At 40.1% G+C, this 25,794-nt stretch overlaps 1 long non-coding RNA gene across 6 annotated transcripts in view; it reads right to left on the reverse strand.

The window, feature by feature from the left end:
* The window catches only part of LOC110072379 (uncharacterized), a 59,519-nt gene continuing 33,725 nt past the window's right edge, over positions 1 to 25,794 (reverse strand). For all 6 annotated transcript variants that reach the window (XR_012086250.2, XR_012086249.2, XR_013545125.1 and 3 more), the window contains one exon: positions 1 to 25,794. This exon is cut by the window's right edge and continues 5,399 nt beyond it. This is a non-coding gene — a long non-coding RNA (uncharacterized LOC110072379).

Consider the following 25,794-nt stretch of genomic DNA (forward strand, 5'->3'; position numbering starts at 1 on the left):
TTTTATTGAGTAGTTTTAACTGTTATATGTTTAATTGTTTTGAACACTGTACTTTATTGAATTTTTAGCTGTTTTTAACATATTCTTATATATATATAAGAACAGCCAAATATATTTTGTTTTCCCAGCAAAGGGATTCATGCTTTGTAAATTTCTGAGGGTCCTTTTGTTGGAAAAAAAAAAGACATTAAATAAATTAAAATAGAATAAAAATTAAAAGTGGGGTTCATGTTCTGAAAGTCTTTTACTCCCTGACAACAACATGCTAATTTGTATTGTACCATCCTAAATATGAAATTAAGGGCATGGCCTGTAAAAATGTGATTGTATGAAGGAAAGGTACCATTATATTGAATCACTAAGTCCAGCCCGTGTCAAGGAGGCACAGTGGGGAACTGAACTCCCAGCCTCTGTCTCTGCAGCCAGATACCCATACCACTGAACTATCCAGCAGCTTTTTATATGCTTAATAATAGGTATAATTGATATTTAGTAGCACAGTTCAAAAATAAAGACTGCCGCCTGCATTTGACAGATCACTTGTAAGCTGGAGAGAACAAACCAATGGGTGGACACTTTGAGGCCAAGGAACAGCTAGGCTGTTGTCATAAGCAGAACAGCTGTTTTTGATGTTGTTTTGTCCCTGTAATCCTGAAACAAGGTCTTCTTTTGCTGGAAGCTGCCCAGAATAGGGGCATGCAACTAGATGGTGTGGTATAAAAAATTAATTATAGCCTCCCTAAGAGGGTTCTCAAAGTAACGGAGTTCCCAAGTCTGGGAGCTGCAAAAGAGAAGGCCAATCTTCCTACCAAGTATACCCGTGAAAGTGGCAGGACTGAGCGAAAGGCCTCTCCTGATGATCTTAGCACCCGAATTGGCTCAAAATGGGAGATACAGTCCTTGAGATAGCTTGGACCCAAGCTGTTTAGGGCTTTATAAGTTTGAACCTCAGCACTTTGAACTGTGCCCAGAAAAGGATCCGCTGTGCTGGCAGGTGGATTTTTTCAATCTGTAGCTTTTTAGAAAAGCCACTGGAAGAACAAAAGAAGTCTCTTGTCTCTCTCTCTCTCTCCACCTCCACAAATGGGTTCAAAAGGGGAGGGGGAGGTAAAGAAATCGTAAAGAATCAGCTAGTATTCGTTAAAAAAAGTTGTATGTTGCCTTGCATAAAGAAAGCAAAGAGAAAGAAAGCAGATGCATCATGAAAGGCCAGAGCTCAGAAAAAATGAGTTAGAAGTAATGTCTTAACCTATAATGAATTAAAAGCAATATACGAGTTACCTCAAATGAAATAACAGCAAGTTGGGTAGCTCAGAGGTTTAGGTGTCTAGCTGTGAAGCCAGACATTGGGGGTTGAATTATTCATTGTGCCTTCTGGGAGAAGAGTGAGCTTCTGTAGCCATGGGGCAAGTTGCACAGCCCAGGATGCCAGCAGAAGAAGGGAATAGTAAACCACTTCTTAGTATTGTCTACTTTTTTATTTTATTCTATTTTAGTATTTATTTTATTCTATTTTAGTATTTTTAGTATTTATTTTATTTGTGGAGGTAGAAAACCCCTGGAAATGGTTTCCATAAGTCACAATTGATTTGATGGCACAGAGTTTATTTATTTAAAATATTTTTATCCTGCCTTTCTCCCCAAAAGGACCCAAGGTGGCTGGCTGGCTAGCTCATTAATTTAGGTATCTCACTGTGGGGCCGGAGGTTGGAAGTCAAATTGCTCACTGTGCCTCCTGGGAGAAGAGCCAGCCTCTGTAGCTGTGGGCAAGCTGCACAGTTCCGGGGCACCCCCAGAAGAAGGGGATGGTAAGTCACTTCTACGTATTCTCTACCTAAAAAATCCTGGAAGGGCTTGTCATAAGTCAGAATTGACTTGACGGCATTATTGTAATAAAATAACAGAGAGACAGGAACAAAGATAAAGTCACATTCCAGAAGCAATGCAATGGGTGTGAAGTTTTATTCAACCGATACAATAAATAATGGTTTCTAGATTACTATTTAAATTGAATTTTAAAGGGCCTTAGTCATTTAATATATATTTCCCGAGCTTTATACTTTTCTGTTATCAACTCTAATGCTTCCTTCAAAAAAAAAAAAAATTAACAAAGAAGCAAGTGCAGCTAAATATTGTATTGAATAAGAAAAACAAACTGTTTTTAAACAAAATAATGAGTAAATCAAATGAATTACTTTTAATAGACAGCATCTCAAAGCTGGGCTGTAAATGTTCCCTTCGTGTTCTTTAAAGGAAACATCTACTTCTATCACTGGACATTTGGGAAACTGTAGCAGCCATTTACTCTGTGTAACATGAAGCACGGTTGGGGGGGGGCAGAAGAGAAACAAAGAACTACCCAAGAAATACCACCAGCTGGAACACTGGGATAGAGCAAAATGTATGTCAGAGACCACGGTGTTCCCCCCTACAAGGAGATTTGCAGAAGCCAGCTAAATCCATTGATGTCCAACAGTCTCCCAGCCAGCTATGTTATGAGCAAAGATTAGTTTTTGGTTTAACAAGAGATATCCCTTGAGCTAGGCAATACTGTTGCTTCTGGAGAATCAACACATTGCTAACTAATGCATCATGCTGCTGCATAATTCATGCCCTTTTAGCAATGGATAAAAACTTCACAATCACTAATGTGTGAGTGCTCATTAAAGGCAGAAGCAGCCAGAAGAACCTCAGATTTCGTTGGCAAGATGCATTGTGAAAGTGCCAAGTCCTTTCTTTCCGTAAGCAGATTTTAAAAGTCCTTTCTCCCCTCTCTCATTTAAGTGGATGCTCTTGGCACATAGTAGCTAATAGCCTAGGCTACTCTCTCAAGCCTGATGTGCTAATTACACCTCCTAGAAAATGTGAAGAAAGATGATAGAAAGCAGTGGTGGTGAGGGAAGTGTGGAAAAGTGTAGTCTGGCAGTGCGTTTCTCCATTTTCTTTGATGAAGCAAAGCTCTGGAACAATATCTGTGTTTGCATAACTGAGGAATTAATTCAATCTCACAAAATTAGATTGTTCATCTGCCAGTATGGAAGGAAGCGGAGCTTCTCCACAGCTGAGATAAAAACAACTGGCTAGTTTCCAGAAGAAAGATGCTTGGAATCTATCTTGCTTGGAGGAAGCCTTTGCTTTCTAAACTCAAGTGTGTGGGGAGAAGTTATCGCTACATGTTTACAGGAGCGCCTCTCAATTATTATTCCACCTCTTTCCAGGCATGGAAAACAATTTGAAGCCTTGGTGAATTCATCCACATGCAAAAAGTAAAGCAAGTGCACAGCTGAGGACTAGCTCCTCTGGTGTGTTTATATATTAGAAATTTTCTCCAGAAACTGTTCAACCATGGACATGATGTCTTTTGTTCCACACTCAGCCCAGTTTTGACCTGAGTCTCTGAAACAGGTGTATGAAGAACCTATGAAATAGCATGAATGACCCAAAGCTTAAATTATCCAAGTTTAGGCTAATCAAGGCTCTAATCCCTCTAAATAAGTGGGAATAATAGTTCAAAGCAGGGATTGGTATTGTGGCACCTCATGTTTCACAAGACTGACCATACTGCTCTAAAGCATAACACCGTCGGGGGCTTTTTCTATTATAAATCACTTTAGAACTACTTTGTTCTATCCTCACACATTCAGCACACTGTATCAGCCACCTGCTCCCTCCTTGTTGGCCCACAGCAGCACAAAGCCAATAACGGATTGGCATTCTAAAGTTTAATGGAATACTTTGCCAATCCTGAACCTAAGCACAACCTACAATAAACATCTGAGATATTCTTCAGAGTACATCTTCCAAGACAAGCCTGGAGGGTCATGACAAAAGTTTCACTTGCTGCCGCCCCTCAAAAAAATGATGGTGATTGGCTAGAGGAATCATTAATTATTACACAAACAGCACCACAGTTATCTTCTGGATCATAAAGTTGATTAGCAAAAACAAATTTAAATTAGGCCATCTTCAGGCTGAAACTAAGGCATGAATGTGCACAATCCAAGTTATTTGCACGAGATACTACCAGAAAATAACGATGAAGCGAGATATGAGTAATATACATTATTCCGGGCCTGTTGTGAATCTAAAGAAATTTCTGATAACATAACTGGATATCTTAAACTAGCACCAGCAGACATAATCAAGTTGTAAAAAATCGGTTTTGAAGAATTGGTTAAATCTTATGGATTACCTCTTATCACTCATATTATAAATTCTAACCACTTTCAGCTATAGAGAATGAAACTGCAATACTATACTGGAGCAATCAAGTTATCACAAATAAAAACAGTTGATTTTTATGTAATGCTTTCCAACAAACAAAAACATGCCTTATGGAAGTTGGAGTTCCATCAATAAGCAACTTCAAATGTTCCATCAATAAATAATCTCAGAAAGCACAAAAATTGCAAAGTACCAAACATTAAGGCAAAAAATTGCAAGAATATGATCATCCTTTTCCCCATCCTAATTTTTTAGGCTTGATCGTTTGGTCCACCTGAGCACTAACAATGCTCAAAAATAAGAAGTGCAATTTAATAAGAATAATTCATGGCAAATCAAACTTGATCAGAAATCTAGTACTAATTTATTTATACTTTGCAATCAGTGGTGATTGCCTTTTAGTCTGTTCAGTTGTAAGCTAAACATTAGAACATATGGCCTTATGTAACTGCAGTTTTTGTAAATGCTGTAATATGCCCTAAAGTAATAAAGCACTCATTGGCAGCTTGTGGCACAGTTGCTAGTACATGACTGGGGCAGTTAAAACTCTTGCTCAGATACAAGCTGGATACAGGAAACACAGCTGGCAAAGGTCATGTCATGACAGAATTCAGCCTGGGGATGGGTGAAATAATAAAGGTGCATGCCTCTAAACAAGTGCAGAACACATTTTATGCTTTTAGATTAGAGTTACACAAGCTGCCTCTGGAAAGCGTTGATTTTGGTCCTAATTTTAACTTTTGTTCTATCCTTGAGGAATGCAAGCCTGTTTAAAGAGCCCACTGATATTTTAAAATCTGGGAGTTAAAGGGCAGCTCATCCCCAAGAGATCTTAAGGGTTGCAACCTGAAAGATGGGGAAATATGAACAGACAGACATCTTTTTGCATCCTGCAGGTAACAACCAAATATATGCTGTCACAGTATTTTAGCACTTACATGATTGTCTCCAGTAATTGGTTCTGATTTACCCTTTGGGACAAATTGCTTTTGTCACAGGCCACCAATTATGAGTTTAAATGTTTGCCTGAGTTTGATCCACCTTGATAGGAAACCTCTGCATCAACCTTTTCTCACATGAGTGGGGCCAGCACAAACAGAAGACTGAAAATAACAAGGGGAGGGTTGGGACGGCATGAAGCACAGTTTAAGGAAGCAGCTTAGCTTGTTCCTTTCCTTCTGGTCTCATAGCCCTGTGAAATGGGGTGGCATCCACATGCAGCTAAACTAGTAAACTTCCCCCATGGGTTGTAAAATTAACTCAATGGTCTTCTGAAACATTAAATAGAATACAGCTTTTCACAAATTGCCTGCACTTCATCAAAGTGTGTGAGGCTTGGAAAATTGGCATGCCATGCTTGTAATCAAATGAATGAATGAAGAGTGGGGCAGGATGGGATGAAATACATCCCAGTGCTAAAATTTTAAAAGTGATTTTCAAACACACATATAATAATAGTGTTAGAACTACAGAGCTGGAAGGGACCCTATAGATAATTGAATCCAGCCCTTGGCAAGGAGGTTCAATGGGGAATTGAACTCCCAACCTCTGGCTCTGCAACCAGATATCTAAAGATATCCAGCAGTTCGTACATTCCTTTAACCAATACTGGAAGACTACATTTCTCCATGAATTTTTCTGTCTTATGAAACATACATCTAGAACTATCAAACTGCATTCACTAAATGAATAAGTTGGATAAGTATGCAACTCTGGAATGTGGGAAACAGCAAGAACCCTTCTATTTCAAGTTTCCTCTCTCTCTGGGTCATTCGGAGCAGAGCTGGAAAAGGTCTTGTCCGAAATATGTTCTCCCAACTTTGACTGAAAGGACATTGTTAAAAGAGATATAGAAAAAAAAAAATAGATGAATAGGTTCATGATCATCCAGAGTATCAGAGTTTTATCCAGGACAGTCCTTTAAAACAGCGGTCCCCAACCTTGGGCTTCCAGATGTTCTTAGACTTCAACTCCCAGAAAACCTGGCCAGCAGAGGTGGTGGTGAAGGCTTCTGGGAGTTGTAGTCCAAGAACATCTGGAGGCCTAAGGTTGGGGACCACTGCTTTAAAACATGGAGTGTCTAACAACGTGGGCCCTCCCAGTTCCAGGAACTGCCACTGTAGAGTGACTCAGAGGATCCAGGCAGATTTTTCTATGTGAATCCAACACGAGAGACTGTGTCCATTCTGCATGGCATACCTCTATGTTCACCTCCTTCCAGACATAAAGAAATGTCTATCTCTTCTGCATGTCTGACGGATAAGCTTTGATTACCTCTTCTCAGACCAGCATTTCCCACTTGTATCAGTACAGTGGCCCCAGGAGATAGGACTCCTGTACTTTTATTAGTTGGGTGGAAAGAGGAAATTCAACAGGTGCAACCTGTCAGCACAAGCAAAATCTGATGACATTTCCTGTACTACCTGACTATTAAAGGTATAGGAAAACACCTTGTACTCTTTTTCATGTGGTCACTTTACATATCAAGCTCAAGTAGAAATAATGCCTGATCTGGGTCAGGAAACAAAATGGAAAATATTTCTGTATGGAAAACAAGGATTATTCTAAAAGCCCACAGGTCCCTATTTGCAACCTTTAGAAAAGGACCATTTGTATGAGCCAGTGTATTGCAATGGTTACAGTGCTGAACTGACAGGGAGTGATTACATTACTCTGCTGTTTGGCACAGATGAAATCAAATTAAAAACTAGGGAGCATAAAAGGTAAAGCTGACTGGATGTTTCAGTGGTTAGGCATCATGCTGTGGAGTCTAGGGTTGAGAGTCTGGTTCCGACTGTGCCTCCTGCAAGTAGGACCAGCCTGTGTGGCCTTGGGCAAGTTGTATAGTCCCAGGATGCCCCAAGAAGAAGAGAACAGTAAATCACTTCTGAGTATTCATCATCTTGAAAATCCTGAAAAGTGTTGCCATAAGTCAGAATTGACTTCTTCTTCTTCTTCTTCTTCTTCTTCTTCTTCTTCTTCTTCTTCTTCTTCTTCTTCTTCTTCTTCTTCTTCTTCTTCTTCTTCTTCTTCTTCTTCTTCTTCTTCTTCTTCTTCTTATTATTATTATTATTATTATTATTATTATTATTATTACACCAGGTAGTGGTAAACTCTGGGAAGCAAGATGTTTTACAGTGGGAGATGGTCTCTTTTTGTTCCACTAAGAGGGGATGGTTTATTTTGCTCCGATTTGGCTGGCACCACTTTTCTCTGGTTTCTGCCCCATGTAGTCATTTGATCGAATGTACAAGGATGGTTGTGGGGGTGTCAGTTCCCCTCAACCAAGCACTGTCTTCAAAAAAATGCTTTAAAAAAGAGATGTCCAAAGTTAGTACAATATCGGATTATTGCTATGTCGCTTCAGAAGATAAAAATAAAAAAGAGGCAAGGGGAAGAGGTAGTCCCATGGAAATTATCAATCTCTTTTGACTGTCTCTGCTTTAGAGATTCCTGCAACATATTGTTTATTTTTATCTCGATAGCAACAGTGATTTCATCTATGAAAAACAGCATGGACCTGATTTGAAAAACTTTATTTTCCACACTATGCAGTTGCATCCTCAATGTCCACTGAGTTGTAGAGCTCATTTGCTAATCCTGGGCCACTCATTCTCAGCTTGTCCTACCTCACAATACCTTTCGGCTGTGAGCAGAAAGTGGGGAGAAGGAAAGGTGGGTATGTACCTTTCAGCTGAGGAAAGGTAGTACTAATGTAATTAATTAATGAAGCTATCTCAAAAACTGTATTTCCCTGTATGAGCCTGCCTCAGGGGAGGCCTTTCTCTTGGTCCCACCACCCTCACAGGTATGCTTGGCGAGGACATGGGAGAAGGTCTTCTCTGTCACATGTCCCAGTCTTTGGAAAAGGTTGTCTCCATCTTTTTTTTTTTTTTTTTTTTGCAAGGAGGCACATACCTTTTTTCTTCAGGCAGGCTTTCCCTTAATGACTAGAAGAGGTTTTAAAACAAGATGGTTTATATTTTATTGCTTCTAAATCTGTTTTTTAGTAATGCTATATCCTAACATATTTAGTATAATGTTATTTGTTCTTGTTAAACATTTAAATAATTTACTGTTTTTAGCTTTTAATATTGTGCTTTTAGTGATGTAAGCTGCCCTGGATACTTTTTCAGGAGAAAAGTGGGGCAAAAAAAAAAAAAAAAAGAAACAAACAAACAAAGTGAGTAGTACAGTACAAGCATATGTCTTACTCCAGTGGTTCTTAACCTTTGTTACTCAGGTGTTTTTGAACTGCAACTTCCAGAAACCCCAGCCAGCACAGCTGGTGGTGAAGGCTTCTGGGAGTTGCAGTCCAAAAACATCTGAGTAACCCAAGGTTAAGAACCAGTGTCTTACTCAACATGCTACAGTACAAGTTGAAAAAGTGTCCTGAAATTTAAAGTTTGTTCTTCAAATTTTTGAGAGCACTTTGCATTGTCTCATCAAGAGCGCAAAGAATTTTCTCACTGGGTTTTAATAACAAGGTCCCACCAACTAAAATTTAGCACTTGGTAATCTTGTTGCTATAGAACCACTGCTCATCTTTTCTGTTGGCTCTGTAACTTGAAGGCTTGTGGAGAGGCCAGGATATTCTCTGGAGGGCCCAGCAGCTGTAAATTTCTACAGCTGGGAAATCTGCATTGCTGCTTTAGAAGGCTTCAACAAGATCACCAATAGAAGTGAATTAAAGGAGAAGAGGGTGGAGTCCTCCAGGAAATTCCTCATATTAATTGGATAGCTAAACACTTGGTTAGCGCTAGTAACATGGTGTCATTCTGTATACAAATTGTAGCTTAAGTTAAACATTTCCATCTTTAAATTTAAAAAAAAAAATAATTGAAACGAATGCTGATTGCAAGATAAATCCTTTTGTACTAATTACATTAATTATAGGCTTTTTAATGGCAAGTCACTGCTGAAATAAAAACATATGTAAATGGAAATTTATAATGATAGCCACACCTGGAAGAGCTTGTACACTGTTAATGGGAACACTAATGACCAGATCTCAGGAAGCGGGAGCTGGATGTATTTAGATGTTGGAAGATTCCTATGAATGGCAATAATGATGAGATGTATATTGCTTTAACTGGCAGTCCAGGTAACACATTTTGGGATCATTTTTAGGTCAGAATGATAGAACAATAAAACAACAGATAGAGTCTATTTTCTGCAGCTTTGGGCGGGGGGGGGGGGGAGTAATCTATTCTGCTCCACATCTTACCAGCCCCATGTCCCACTTTTCCAGGACCTTTTTTAAAAAAATACTTAACAGTTGTGAAGACCAGTTAGGAAATATTACATGAAAAATTCAAATGACAGCATATTAGTTACAACAGAATTTCAGTCATATGACAATGCAGCATCTGAATACATTCAATAGCTAGTATCCCCTGCAGGAAACACAAGGCACAATGTCCTTTAGTTGTAGGACTCTATGCCATCTTCAGCTTGCAAGGAGATGAACTAGAAAGTGATCCAACTGAAAATGATGAGGTTTCCACATGGGCAAGGTTGTAGTGAATACTTCTTACACATACACTAGGAAAAGGCAATCGTGCATGCAATATACCAAACCTTTTTTTAAAAAATGATAATTCTCAGAATCCTTTAGCCAGCATGTCTGTTGGCCCTGCTGCTCAGACATTCTGTGGGCTTTGTCCACAAAAACTAATTTTCCCAAGCTCTGCTTAATTCTTTAGTTCATTATTGCTTCGATATTCTGAAACTAGGCTACTTGTTATTTTCTCCCGTAAGAGTATACAAGTAGGCCAGCAATATTTGTGATGTTACGTTGGCCTACTTGGTCTCTGAGAGTGTAGCCCAATCTGTGCTGGACTACAGAACCCACTACACCCTGTTAACATGATCACTGCCCATGCTGTCTGGACTGATGAGAACTGCAGTCTAAAACATCAGCAGGGCACTAAACAGTAGAAGGCTGACTTGACACATTTATTACATAAGAGCGGGATCACTTTTGGTATTCAAACTATACTGGGGATAAGCTCAGCAATTGCAATTCAGGTCTAAAATAACTCCCATAATCAATCATGCAAGTAACTATTCAAACTCCAGGGCAATGATTTGATCCTCACAGTACACCTGTCGCTTGTCTTAGGAGATAAAGTGGCATTTAAAAAAATTAGCATTTTAAATGGTTTCTCACCAATTCCGAAAGAGATGTCTTTTTCTCTTGTTTTCTAAAGAAAGCTCAATGGCCAAACCACCTATTAGGAAGGAGTTGTTTAGAAAAAAAGGCCCAGCAGGTGTTACCTAATGACAAATTTCAGCTCCCAGAAATTGCTTCCTTCTGTGGGACCCTATAATTGATTGTGCATTATATATGGCATCCTGCATATATTCTAATTTTTGAACAGCAATGCCTAGTGCTCCCACCCTATGTATTTAAACGCATGGAGGGCACTATCAATAACTGATAACAGCCCCCTTGGAAGAGAAAAAAATGAGGCGTGTATAGCAAGTTGCAATTACATTTTCATTCATTCCTCAGTAGCATTTTCTAGCATAGAGTGTGCTGCTTTAACTTATTCACTTGTCAGTACTTGCTGTTTTCTGCAGTAGCCTAAATTTTGCTTTCAAGTCTCCTGTAGATGTTATTGTGCCATTAGAATGGTAAAAGAATGGGGGAATAGACATTTGCACCGCTCCTCTCCCAGGTTTGTATATATTAAACACATTATTTTCTACTTCAGAACCTACTACACTGTTTCAGTGTCCCTCAAACATCTACTGCACATTTAGAAGAAGGAAGTGTCTGCGTCCTGAAGTATAAAGTAGATTGCAGGTAGGTATTTTTGAACCGTCCCCCTTTAAATCAATCAATCAATGAAAAACACACAAAATGCCTTGCACCCATATCACACCAGTTTACTGTACTGTATTTAGCACTGAGAAGAGAGAATTAAATCAAGCAATAGTTGGAGAGAATACACCAGGTGTGTGTGTGTTTATATTGGATTTCTTTTAAAAATTTAACTCTTTTGTGTGCCCTCCCATGTTCCTGAAAATGAGGACTTGTCCACATGTAGTACTTAGAGAGGGCTAGAGTGGGCTAAAAAGAGTTTGCTAGGAGATCTGGTAAGCCATTTGGTGCAATCCTCACATCAGTTGCCACTTTAGGGTATTTCAGGTCCCTGGAGGTTGTTGTTTCTCAAAAAGCTGACTTCTTTGGCTTTCCTCATAAGAAAATTGTGGAGTGAGGAGAACCTTCAAGATGTCTTAAAGTGGCACCTGAAGACTGGGCTGAGGAGCCAAGCTTTAGAGCGTGGACAGAGCCTTTCCAGGATGGATGGAGAGATCTCCTGCCCATAAGCTGCAGATTCCTCGTCTATTGGAAGAAGCAAAAATACTTATATAAGAAAGGATGAATCTATTGGATTATCAGCCTTTACAAATCGCATCACATCCTTGAAAGGATATTATTAATACTCACTCCAGTTACTACAACCAGTTCTGAGGAATGAAAGACTATTTAGGGACAGGTATCCAATTGGATATTAAAGCTGGACCTCGTTATTTCCTCCAGAAATGGCAAAACCTTCTAGAGATCTGTATATCCCCAAAATCTGCTGTGGAGAGCTGGATCTTCTGGAGTAGGTTCACAAGGTACACAGGGGGTTGCAGGAGAGAGGGGGTTGTCAGTTCTTGGAGAAGGAGTACAATCAGCTGAAGTATCCAAGTGGATCCTTCAGTGTTATTAAATGGCCAGAATCTAGTTTGTCAAAGTGTAAACTAGCATTACTTTGTTGTAAATGTGATGGGTGTTCCTTTCCCACAACAAGGACTGTACAACACAGCAGTACAATTGATCATGTAGTTCCTGTCTGACTACTGGCAATATGCACTGGCAGAACTGCTTTGTGGATTGCATTTCTGTCTTGACACAATTGTAGCTACCATGAGTGTAATGCTGAGTTATCCCTAAGTAGATATGCAACAGGATTAAAGCCAATGGAGAGCTTGGAAATATGCATTGGCTTTGTCACCTGGCCCACACCCAAGTAAGGATATACAGATTGGTGGCCAAACCATGCTCACTGGAAGGACAGATCCTGAAGCTGAGGCTCCAGTACTTTGGCAATCTCATGAGAAGAAAAGACTCCTTGGAAAAGACCTCGATGTTGGGAAAGTGTGAAGGCAAGAGGAGAAGGGGACGACAGAGGATGAGATGGTTGGACAATGTCATCGAAGCAACCAACATGAATTTGACACAACTCCGGGAGGCAGTGGAAGATAGGAGGGCCTGGCGTGCTCTGCTCCATGGGGTCACGAAGAGTTGGACATGAGTAAACGACTAAACAACAACGACGGCCAACCCACACTATGTCATTTTGGAGACACTTCAGCATAATACTTGTTCATATCCATGCCGATATTTCTGTTTTTCAGGTCATCACTAAATTAAACAGCAACAACAACGAAACAATTTTCCCGAAAATTCAGACCCTCCCCCAAACCAACAAAAAAATTAACAGAACTATTCCCATGAGTGAGGGAAAGAAAATAACTATGACTTGGCATGGAGGAGGGTTCCATGTTACCTTACCATCAAATTATTTATGACAGAATTATTTCCCCACCTCCAGCAGAGAGACCACAAATTAAAAAAAAATCATGAGTCAGATATTATGAATTGTGGCAATAACACCACAGCACCAACAAGAAAAGATAAACCAAATGGTTAGAAGTGGTAAGGCAGACTGTGGCATTTGCCCTCATGGCCCCTGCTTGTCTCCCCAAACGCAGAGCTCACAAGTTACCTCAGCATGCCCTCTCATATGCTGCCACCAGTTGATCTCTTTGACGAACGTAGTTTACTAAGAAAAAACAAAGGTCCATCCAACACTGACTTTTCAACAAAACAGGTTTATTAATTACAGGTGGTTTCTGGAATAATTTACAAGCACATTCTTCAAGATTCATCAATCGTCAATATTAACCTTCTAAATTAATTATCACAGGTTACACTCTAACCAATCACTCCTCAGACCCCAAACTATCTTTCTCTCTCTGATTCCCGACTCAGACTGACTGACTGAACTTTTCTCCTCTCAGGCTCCGCCTTTTAACATCTCTTTCGGCCCCGCCTCTTAACCACATTAACATATAACATGAACAATGCATAACTTTCAATGCATAATTTAGGATGATTGCTACACATATCTATTGTCATAAGTGAAGTTCTGAATTAACACAAGAATGCAGATGTTGATCTGTGCATTTACATGCATAGCACACACACTCAGTCCTGGTAGAATAGCTAACAAAGTTTTTTTAAAAAAAGGAATAAAAAGTAAAACCAGGTAATATGCTACCCTACACTTTGCAGTTACAACCGTAATGGGTAGAGTGGCTGCTAGAGCATGGTGACTTCACTCAAAGGCACTCCCCAGAACCTCAGTGACTGCAGAATAAGAGGAAAGATTTTGGGCTTCATTGAGGGTTGACACTATCAATTTCCTCCTTTGCCCTAGCTCTGCTGGAAGTGGCTGGGCGCAACTCAGCTTATACTGGAGCTTATACTCATGAAAATGCATGTTTTTTCCATGGGGAAGAGAAGAGAGATGATCTTCTCAGGAGATCTCCTAGGCTGTCTTTTACAATACTTTGGCCTTGGCCAACCTTCAATTTATCTTAGATGCTGTTCATCAGGTTGCTGATGTTGATTCCTTCCTTCTTACAAATTTCTCTTGTCTTTCCAAGAAAGAGACCCCCTTTCCTTGTTTTCTGGACATTAAAGGGGCAGCCATTTCCCCCCAAGTTCTCCAGCTTAATTATCTTTAATTAGGGCTTCTACCATCTTTTCTCTGAGGGATGTGGTGGCGCTGCGGGTTAAACCACATAAGCCTGTGCTGCAGGGTCAGAAGACCAAGCAGTCGTAAGATTGAATCCACGCGGCGGAGTGAGTGCCCGTTGCTTTGTCCCAGCTCCTGCCAACCTAGCGGTTCGAAAGCATGCAAATGCGAGTAGATAAATAGGGACCACCTCGGTGGGAAGGTAACAGCGTTCTTTGTCTAAGTCGCACTGGCCATGTGACCACGGAAGATTGTCTTCAGACAAGCGTTGGCTCTATGGCTTGGAAACGGGGATGAGCACTGCCCCCTAGAGTCGAACACGACTGGACAAAAATTGTCAAGGGGAACCTTTACCTTTACCTTACCATCTTTTCTATCCCAAGTGTATTTCTCTAATAAACACAAACTTTCTTACTGAGAAAGTGTTGACATGACCCCTTTACAAAGCTTGCCTAGTCATTCTGAGTTTCAAAGCACTGAACCCACAAGTTAGCATTACTTCTATGCCACTGCTTGCTTACTTTCTGCTCCCCACCTGTCTAACATGGTATTAATACTTTCAGTGTCCCTTTCCTCTTTTTAACTGCATTCCATCTTTTTTATTGTAATACTTTTAACTCCATAAATAGCAGATTTAATCCAAGAGATTGTGTTTGTGTGTGCTTGCTGCTCTACCTTGTGAACTTTTGGGTTTTTTTGCTGTGTCCTGTGCCATGTAGATACACAAATAGCTCTGATTTGTTTAATGTTTTGTCATTTAGTTGAATATGGTGCACATCCCTTATTACAAGCAACAACAGTACCAGTAACTTATATTTTGGGGTGTGTGAGCAGGATAACTCAGCTATTATTAACATTATTTCTGAAAAGCACAACAATTGTTAATATTGTTCTTTGTTGAGAGTTATGAATCATGTTTACCTGTTTCTCCTCCTTGGTAGAGTCAGCTGGGGGATCTGGGGCCATTTTTGTATTTTAGAGTCTATTTGAAACTTGGGAAAAGTAACAAGTAATGTGTTACTAACATTACTAACCTGTCATGAATAGAGTCATCAAGCTTACTTTCAAAAACTAATGAGCAAAGACTTGCTTTTCATAATTTCAGGAAGCACCAGATTCCTCTTTATTTGTTTTGATAATCTTGTGCTCATCTTTTCCATACAGGGCAGTTAAAGCTGCTTAGAGGATAACAACACAATGTAGTATTGGCAACACATGCTCTAAGGACATATGGAGCAGATGGAAGATAATCCTTATTATGGTGTCCTAGGCAATAGCAGCATCAAAAGACAGACAGACTTGTATGGGGGTGGGGAGGGGTGGGGAAAGGAGAATCATCATCGGATAGTGCAAGCTCCCTCACATGCTGGACATTTCGAAGCAGAAACTTTCCTGTATACCACATTTACCATGATTTTCCCCGAGACTTTTTCTTCAGGCAATGAAAGGATTATGTCAAGAAGATCTGCATGTAGAGTATGTATATTTCAGAGTGTAACCTTGTCTCTGGATTCTTTTAAAGTCACTGCCCGTCCCGCTACCATGGAGAACAATAATGGGAAGTGCTTCTAGTTCGTTTTATAAAAGTAGGAATTGTGCAGGAAAGGACTCATTTTCATGACAGGAATTTAACAGCAGCCATTTCCACCATGGACATAGCACAAGGTAAAGCTTTACCTACTGAATGGCTGTCTCCTACTCTGTTCTTGAGCTTATGAGCACTGAGATCCTTACTTGTCACTTTCTCATTTCGATAACACCCCACCCAACTCCAGCCCTTCTAAACTTTCCATCTCTCTCTACACACCTAGAGGGCAACTTTATGAAGGGAAAACAACTCTTCTTTTGAAAACTATCATCCATGTGTATTGTGTGCCAGAGACCACAACATAAGGGAAAGGTGGACAAGGTTAGCTTGTTCTTCTTTCTTGTATGTTTACTCTTTTCTGAATCAGGTTGCCTGAATAGGTTTAGTACTGGTTGGCAAACAAAGCACGGCCTTTAAAAAGGAAAATGTGAACGAGAGCAGTAGTATAAGATTGTGCCTCCTCTGCACAGTGTGCACTATTACAACACACCTGTGCCTCTTTCTTGTGTGAATGCGCATTTTCCTACTGAGAGAGAGTCACATTCTAAGTCATGCAGAAGCTGATACAAAAGGGGAGAAAATTCCTCACAACAGGGGATTTGACAGCAATAATTCAGAACATTGTTATAGTCCAGCTTTGCATATGAGATATCACAGACTCCAATAGAGCCTTCTTTGGAGTGGAGGATTTAAAACAATAGCTAAGGACAAGCAGAAACATAACCATGGTACAGGTAGAACACTGCAGCAGGCCCCCTCTTTAGTGCAGATTATATCAAACTGTGGAATAAATGTAAACAGTATTCATGCAAATATTTCCAAGGAATAGCATTGTAGCAAAACTAACAAAAGTTCAAGTACCTCCTTAAAGAGTAGCATGTTTTATCCAGTCTAAGTGTACGTGGATCACAAGATGTTTCGTTCTTTAAGGAGCCAGTAGGTGCTTTGATGCTATTCTCAAACAAGCAGCAATCTTCCTACTACATTTTCGATTCACTACATAGAACATAATATATTCAGGGGCCCAATTCCAATTAGGGAGCTTGGTGGTTGTTTACCCATTAGTTAAGTCCCAGTGCCACAACTTGCAGGCATGCAAAGCACAGATCCGTCCACAAGCAGGCAAAGACCTTTCTTGTCAGACAATCCTCCCCTCAGTAACTAGTTACTTGTATGTTTTTAGATAGATTGTTATGCTTGTTTTTAGATAGATTGTTATGCATTACTGCTTTGATTTGTATTTTCAATTTTTGGGTTTCCCATTTCTCAGAGTGACATTTGTTTTTTCTTTTTCTTTTTAATATTGTTCTTAGCTTTGCCTTTTCATTGTTCTTAGCTTTGCCTTTTAATGGTGCAAGTTGTAGATGTTAAATAATATAGGAGACAAAACAGAACCCTGAGGGACCCCACAGGTCAGCGGCCAGGGTTTGAACAGGAATTCCCCCAGCACCACCTTCTGAGTTCTCTCCTCCAGGAAGGACTGGAGCCATCGTCAAACAGTCTCCCCACGTCCCATCCCAGAGAGATGGGTCAGGAGGATACTATGGTTGATAGCAGAGATGGGGATATTCATATATGAATACACATATCCTGGTGCAGCTGGACCTAATGAGGCCAGCTGCACCATCCAGTCACACATCCTGCTGTAGTGCTGGTTTCGCTCATCCTTCCAATGGTACCCAAAGCCCCACTCTCTTCCTGCTTGACTGGCCACTCCAGGCAAGGGGCAGGGTCTCCCTGCACATTGGAAGGACAAGTAGGACTGACACCACAGCAGGATGTATAAGTGGATGGTCTGGTCCCAGGGGCCAAACCCTCATTAGGTCCAGCTGTGCGGGGATATTCGTATTTATATATGAATACAAATATCCCCATCTCTACTCAATAGTATTGAAAGCCACTGAGAGTCCAGCAAAACCAAAAGGAACACACATCCCCTATCCAGTTCTCAGCATAGGGCATCCACCAAGGTGACCAAAGCTGTCTCTGTCCCATAACCAGGCCTGAAGCCAGACTGAAATTGATCTAGATAACCCATCTCATCCAGAAACATCTGGAGCTGGCAGGCCTCACAGCCCCTAGCACCTTCCCCAAGAATGGGATATTAGATCCTGGTCAATAATTATTCAGTAGCTGAGCTGGCCTGTGACCCATCCAAGGAGTCAGCTAAAATTTCTCCAACATCAGGTTTCCCCAGGAGGAAGCCCCTCCTCTCAATGAGTTCCCTTTATTCACAAGCAGGCATCTAGTCCTAAGGAGACCTAATTTACAGCCAGGCATGGGACCACCTTATCTCCAACCTGGCTCATGCCTTTATTTTGGGAGAAGAGCATCCCTGGGTTCCCTCTCTTTGCAAGAGAGAGTTTTGAAGATCTAGGCTGTGGAGGCTCTGGCTCTTCACCCGAGAAAGATTTCTCTAGCAAGTGCATGACACTCAGGTATGGGTGGATCAGGTTATACCATTGTGGGGCTGCAGACCTGATGGACTTGGGAGTGTTTCTACTGACTGCTCAGACTCCAAGTCCATGACCACATGAGTTGTTGGGACATGAATGACTGCTTAATACACAGACTCCTGTTTTCAGGGACTGATTCTAGTAGTAACCTATATTTGCATTAGTGTTTATCAGTGTCTTTTATCCTCCATGAAGCATATATCATACTGTAAAACATGCCATATCTGGTTCCACTCAAAAGAACACATCACCTCCTCGTAAGTAATCTCTTGTCATCTGGCTGCTCCATCTTTTGTGACTCACATTGTCTGTGCTCCTTGCATTTCATTCCCTGGTTTAGTGCCTTATCTTCCTTCACAGTCACTTAACCACAATGGAGAGACAAGTTCAGAATTCCACTGAACCAACATACAGTGCTTATTGCAAACCTTCCTCTTATCTGCAGAAAAAGATGTACGAAGAGTAATCACCCACTTCGGCCTATTACTGCATGCCAGTAGGTGCCTTCAGAGGAGACAGCCAACTAGGATTTCTCTTTGAATGACTACTGGATGATAGTTAAAGCATCTTCTCCTCTTCCCATGAAAGAACATGTGGAGCCAAGGGCATGGCCTGGAACAACGCTTTACAGATTTTCCACACAAAGCTCTGTCAGGCCTGTCAAAGAGGCTTGCAATTCTCATGGCAATCGGTATTTCTCAGAGAGGTAGAATCTTCTGCTGCTAATGAATTTGTGACCTAGTTTGTTCTGATCATAAAGATTTTAGATTTTAAAAAATCTTGTAGACTATGACAAGGAAGGGTTGCCGGAACCAGTAAACAAAATAGGCTGTGGGATTCAACGAGATAAGAAGCATCAAAATGGGAGTTATAGAAGACGTATGTTTGTCAGACATCAGAAGGCTACACAGGGGACTCTCAACAAGATGTTGCAATGTGGAGTGCTGTGTCACTATTAGAGATGTGGATAAGATTTGTTTGCTTTTCAAGTTTTATGCAAATATGCTCTGTTCAGCATGAGGAGACTGCATTATGAACATTTGGAACCTTCCTTGAGAAATCTTAGATCTGGCAAAATACCAAACCACCTTTTTCCTCCCCCCTCCCCATTTTTTTCTTTTTTTGCAGTTTATCTTTTTTTAAAATGTGAAACTATTGCTTCATGACTGGTTATACTCGGACATACAATGATTTTACATATATGACATCCTCCCTGCAACACTTTTGTGACCCACAGGGCATTTCCTCAAACTTTGAAATTGTACAAACTCAAAAACTGCTCCTCTCTTCCTTCCTTCAAGTCCATTCCTCATCCCCCAAAGAGGAGGAGTTCATACCAGGGTTATGACACAATTGGAGACTTAAATGGTGTTTTTGCAATTAAATCAGGAGTCCAGATGCTTACATAAGGTTTTTTTTTAATTTATAAAATTTTATTTATATAAATCATGACAATCCATCATGTTACAAGTAATACATACAAGGCTTAACATAATAATCTATCATCTTACTTATTATGTAATTTAACTGTTGACCACCTGCTATTCCAACATTTCACAAAGTCACATTTACACCATTCCCTGTTTCATCTTAGACAAATATCTAGAGATGCTTTTAAAAGTAGAGATGGGTAGGAAATGAGCCACAAAAAAAAAAAAAATAAAATAAAAAAAAAATAAAAATCCCACAAACTGGGCTGGCTTGTGGTTTGTTTCATGGGCAGTTCAGGGAACTGCACTTTCACAAAGCAAAATGAAATGGCAAACTTTTTTCATTATTGGCATTTCATTTTGCTTAAGTCCTTGCCCCTAAGAAAGCCCCTCTTCATGGGCCCTAGGACCTACCTCACTCACTCCGGGCCTCTTCCTCCCCTCCACTGCCACACTGCTCAGCTCAGTAGGGCTGTAAGCTGTCTGGGACCTATTTATTTATTTATTTATTTATTTATTTATTTATTTATTTATTTATTTATTCATTCATTCATTCATTCATTCATTCATTCATTCATTCATTCATTCATTCATTCATTCATTCATTCATTCATTCATTCTATTTGTACCCCTCCTATCTGGTCAAACGACCACTCTAGGTGGCTTCCAGATAGGTAAAATGTAATAACATATACATATAACAGAAAATAAAAATACACAGAAACATTAAACAATAAACATTAAACAACAAACAATGAACAATAAAGAATAAACAATATTTAAACCTATTTCCTACCCCAGTGCTTCCTGGGAGGCTTGGGATATAATGGGAAGTGTTTTGCTGTCAATTGGCTATATATGTTGTTCTTTTGTCATTAAGTCGTGTCCAACTCTTCGTGACCCCATGGACCAGAGCACGCCAGGCCCTCCTGTCTTCCACTGCCAACTGGAGTTTGGAGAAATTTATGTTGGTAGCTTCGGTGACACTGTCCAACCACCTTGTCCTCCGTAATCTCCTTCTCCTCTTGCCTTCACACTTTCCCAACATCAGGGTCTTTTCCAAGGAGTCTTTTCTTCTCATGAGATGGCCAAAGTATTGGAGCCTCAGCTTCAGATCTATCCTTCCAGTGAGCACTCAGGATTGATTTCCTTCAAAATGGATAGGTTTGTTCTCTTTGCAGTCCAAGGGACTCTAAAGAGTCTCCTCCAGCACCACAATTCAAAAGCATCAATTCTTTGGTGGTCAGCCTTCTTTATGGTCCAGCTCTCGCTTCCATACATCACTACTGGAGGAACCACAGCTTTGACTATGCGGATCTTCATCGGCAAGGTGATTTCTCTGCTTTTTAAGATGCTTTCTAGGTTTGTCATGGCTTTCCTCCCAAAAACAGGCATCTTTTAATTTTGTGGCTGCTGTGACCATCTGCAGTGATCAGGGAGCCCAGGAAAGTAAACTCTGTCACCACATCCATATCTTTCCCTTCTACTTGCCAGGAGGTGATGGGACCAGTGGCCATGATCTTAGTTTTTTTGATGTTGAGTTTCAGGCTGTTTTTTGCACTCTCCTCTTTCACCCTCATTAAGAGGTTCTTTAATTCCTCCTCACTTTCTGCCATCAGAGTGGTATCATCTGCATATCTGAGGTTGTTGATATTTCTTTGGGCAATCTTAATTCCAGTTTGGGATTCCTCCAGTCCAGCCTTTCGCATGATGTATTCTGCATATAAGCTAAATAAGCATGGGGACAATATACAGCCTTGTCATACTCCTTTCCCAATTTTGAACCCATCAATTGTTCCATATTCAGTTCTAACTGTTGCTTCCTGTCCCACATATAGATTTCTCAGGAGATAGATAAGGTGGTCAGGCACTCCCATTTCTTTAAGAACTTGCCATAGATTGCTGTGGTCCACACAGTCAAAGGCTTTTGTGTAGTCAATGAAGCAGAAGTAGATGTTTTTCTGGAACTCTCTGGCTTTCTCCATAATCCAGCACATGTTAGCAATTTGGTCTCTAGTTCCTCTGCCCCTTCAAAATCCAGCTTGTACTTCTGGGAATTCTCGGTCCACATACTGCTGAAGCCTACCTTGTAGGATTTTAAGCATAACCTTGCTAGTGTGTGAAATAAGTGCAATTGTATAGTAGTTGGAGCATTCTTTGGCACTGCCCTTCTTTAGGATTGGGATGTAGACTGAATTTTTCCAGTCCTCTGGCTACTGCTGAGTTATCCAAATTGGCTGGCATATTGAGTGTAGCACCTTAACAGTGTCATATTTTAAGATTTTAAATAGTTCAACTGAAATGCCATCACCTCCACTGGCCTTGTTGTTAGCCATGCTTTCTAAGGCCCACTTCACTCTCCAGGCTGTCTGGCTTAAGGTCAGCAACCACACTATCTGGGTTGTCTGGGACATCCAGATCTTTCTGGTATAATACTTCTGTGTATTCTTGCAACTCTTCTTGATGTCTTCTGCTTCTGTGAGGTCCCTACCATTTTTGTCCTTTATCGTCCGTCTTTGCACAAAATTTTCTCCAATTTTCTTGAACAGATTTCTGGTTTTCCCCTTTCTATTATTTTCCTCTATTTCTTTGCACTGTTCATTTAAGAAGGCCCTCTTGTCTCTCTTCGCTATTCTTTGGAAGTCAGCATTCCATTTTCTTTAACTTTCCCTATCTCCCTTGCATTTTGTTTCCCTTCTCCTCTCTGCTATTTCTAAGGCCTCATTGGACAGCCACTTTGCTTTCTTGCATTTCCTTTGCTTTGGGATGGTTTTTGTTTCTGCCTCCTGTACAATGTTACGAGCCTCCATCCATAGTTCTTCAATCACTCTGTCCACCAAATCGAGTTCCTTAAATCTGGTCTTCACTTCCACTGTGTATTCATAAGGGATTTGGTTTAGATTGTACCTGACTAGCCCAGTGGTTTTTCCTACTTTCTTCAGTTTAAGCTTGAATTTTGCTATAAGAAGATGATGATCAGAGCCACAATCAGCTTCAGGTATTGTTTTTGCTGACTGTACAGAGCTTCCCCATCATTGGCTGCAGAGAACATAATCAATCTGATTTCAGTATTGCCCATCTGGTGATTTCCATGTGTAGAGTCGCCTGGTGTGTTGTTGGAAAAGAGTGTTTGTGATGACCAGCTTGTTCTCTTGACAAACTCTATTAGCCTTTGCCCTGCTTCATTTTGACTCCAAGGCCAAACTTCCCTGTTGTTCCTTTTATCTCTTGACTCTGTACTTTAGCATTCCAATCCCCTAGAATGAGAAGGACATCTTTCTTTGCTGTCAGTTCTAGAAGGTGTTGTAAGTCTTCATAGAATTGGTCAATTTCAGCCTCTTCAGCAATGGAGGTTGGTGCATAAACCTGGATTACTGTGATGTTGAAAGGTCTGCCTTGGATTTGTCATGACAAGGCAGCAATCCATGAAGGGATGGCTATATATAGGGAACCCTCAAAGAACTACACTTCCCACAAAATCCTAAACCTTCCAAAAAACTAGGGCAAATCGTAGGCCCCAGACAACCTACTCAGCTGCGGAGCACAACAACAATGGAGGGGGAGGTGTAGATGAGGTAGCTCCTGGGGAGTAATCAAGGTGGGCACAGGATGGGAAGTCCATAGGAGGGGGGTTATGTAGCTGAGTAGTATAGAGAACTCCCTCCTTTATTTCGAGATTGGCCTGAACTGAACAAACCATGAACCAGTTTTTTTAAAAAAAATCAATCAGTGATGCATGGACATCAACAAACCACCACAACTGCTGGTTTGTGGCCATCTCTAGTAACCAGTTTGTTAAGGATGCTTACCTGTTTAATTTAAAAGGGAACAGATGATATGTTTCCTGTAAAACAATTGCCCTACTACTTCTGTAAATCTGAAAAAGGAGAAGACAGTACCATGACCCTCAACTCTCTTATAAATTTTTATGACTGCAAACCATGAAAGTGTTCAGACCTCAGAAAGTGTAATTTTTATACACATTTCCAGATTGGGAAGGGAGTTTCCCCCTTTCCTCACTTACTTGTGTCTAAAATACATTTCTTACAATGCCGTTATTTATTTATTTATTTATTTATTTATTTATTTATTTATTTATTTATTTATTTATTTATTTATTTATTTATTTATTTATTTATTTATACCCTGCCCATTTAGACAACATCTACTCTGGGCAGCTTACAATAAAATAGAAAAACACTTTGTACAACAATTTAAACAACAATAATAATATTGTTCGAGATGGGAAGATAAAACTCATATGAAAAAATAAAGTGAGAAAAAATAAAACAGAGGAATAAGGATCAAGTAGTGACAGGAGGGCTATATCCATTATATTGCTCGTAATGTTGAGGTGATATGGCTAAAAGATTCCTGATGATCAAGTGCAGGTTTTTCTTGATTCTCATAGTCTGAAAATTAACTTGCTTTGTGATTGGCCATCAAGAGGTAAACAAAGGCTTCATTGATAAGTATGACTGCAGTGGATACAGTAAAAGGATAGAAATGGATGCAAAATTTGAAACAAAGAGGCCTTCAGCCATGCAATGTAAATCTTTACTTTACAGAAGCATTTTGATAGGGGTTCTTTGGAAAGAGGTCCCTCTGGTTGCCCATCAACCCACAAAATCAGTCAGCATCCATTCTGATCCCTGAACACCAAAATCTACATTATACTTTGGGCCATTTGTACTTACAGCTTATGGCTGCAGATATATCATGAAAGGTTTATGCTCCTGCCCTGTGCCCATCAATCACTGACAGATTTTCTGGTAAGTAATGGGATTGCCCCAAACCTTTCTGATAAAATCTTCTGCTTCAGTTGAAGTTATCAACAGAGGTATTTAAACTTTGATTACATTCTACAGGCATCAAGGTAGATTTTTTTAAATATATGGCATTCTTTTGTTCTGTTATAAGAGTATTTTTAGACTGATAGAAAGAGTAATTCAAAATGAGACTGCAAGCTGTTAATATTTCATCATCTTTCTTAAACGAGGAGAGCATTTTCAGATGGCCATGCTGGCTGAGACTTTTAACTTCATGAAAGGTAGAATTTTTGAATAGCACCCATATATTATCTGACTAGAAGTGATATTTCTTGACAGTGAGGTATTTTTTTAAGAATATCTGGTTCGCTGACATAACTCCTTGTGCTTCTTTTGGAAATCTTATCACCATAAAACAATTTCAAGTTGGCAAAAAGATCACAGTTTAGTGATCGAAATTTGGAGAAACTATTTTACACATAAACATCTGATGAACATGGCAAGTAAAAAGGTACTGGATATAAGCGGGATCTATGCATTCTAGCTAAATGGCATGTCCAAATTCTCACCTATGAGAGAAAAAAATCCATAGTCATAACTAGGTATACATGTGCATATTATTTTACCTCATATAAAGTCCCCCTCCTGAAGAATTCTGAATGTGTATCTATCAGGGATTATGCCTATATTAAAAAAAAAATGCAGAGAGATTGGTGATAAAGGGCCTGTAGGTGCTGTGGGAAAATATAAGAACCATCAGCATATTAATCTCCACACCATTCGTTGTTCCGCTGTATCATGTTGACTTTCAAGACTTTGTCAGACCCTAAATCATGACATATAATCTTATAATCATAGATCTGAAGGGCTGGAAGATACCCTATGGATCATTGAACCCAGTCTGTCAAGCAGGAACAGTGGGGAATTGAATTCTCAATCAATGCCTAAACCACTGAAATATCTAGCTACCTACTTTATTACAACTCACACAGTGATTGTGTGATTACATTTTTTCTCTCTGCAGCCATGAGGGCTAGAAACATCCTTTTTATTTAAGTATGAAAGGCTGAAATTATTGGAACACTGGATTCTACACTAGAATTGTACACTAAACCCCTTGATTGAGTATCTCTTCCATGGGCATGTGAAATAAACCGCTATCAACCAGACAAACACTGTTTTAGGAACAAGCTGTTATTACTCTCTTCTGCTTCAGATGATGGCTCTCGTAGATAGCAGGTTCCGGTACAAGCAGCGAGGCTGAAATAAGGGATTCATTGAATGGCCAAAAGGCCTTCTTTACTGAGGGCTGTCCTCTATTGCAAGGATCCTCTATTTGCTGAGCTATCTAGTCCCAGTTGACTTTAAAATAAAATTTAAAAAAAAACCCAAGAGGGAAAGCAGAGACCCTGGAGTTGCCTATTCTCCATAAGCTCTGGAGTTGCTCAAGTGGCAGGATGGACAAGATGTAGAGCAGACAGACACATACTTCAACTGGTCACAATT

The sequence above is a fragment of the Pogona vitticeps genome, chromosome 4 (assembly GCF_051106095.1).
Source record: "Pogona vitticeps strain Pit_001003342236 chromosome 4, PviZW2.1, whole genome shotgun sequence".
NCBI classification, from domain to species: domain Eukaryota; kingdom Metazoa; phylum Chordata; class Lepidosauria; order Squamata; family Agamidae; genus Pogona; species Pogona vitticeps.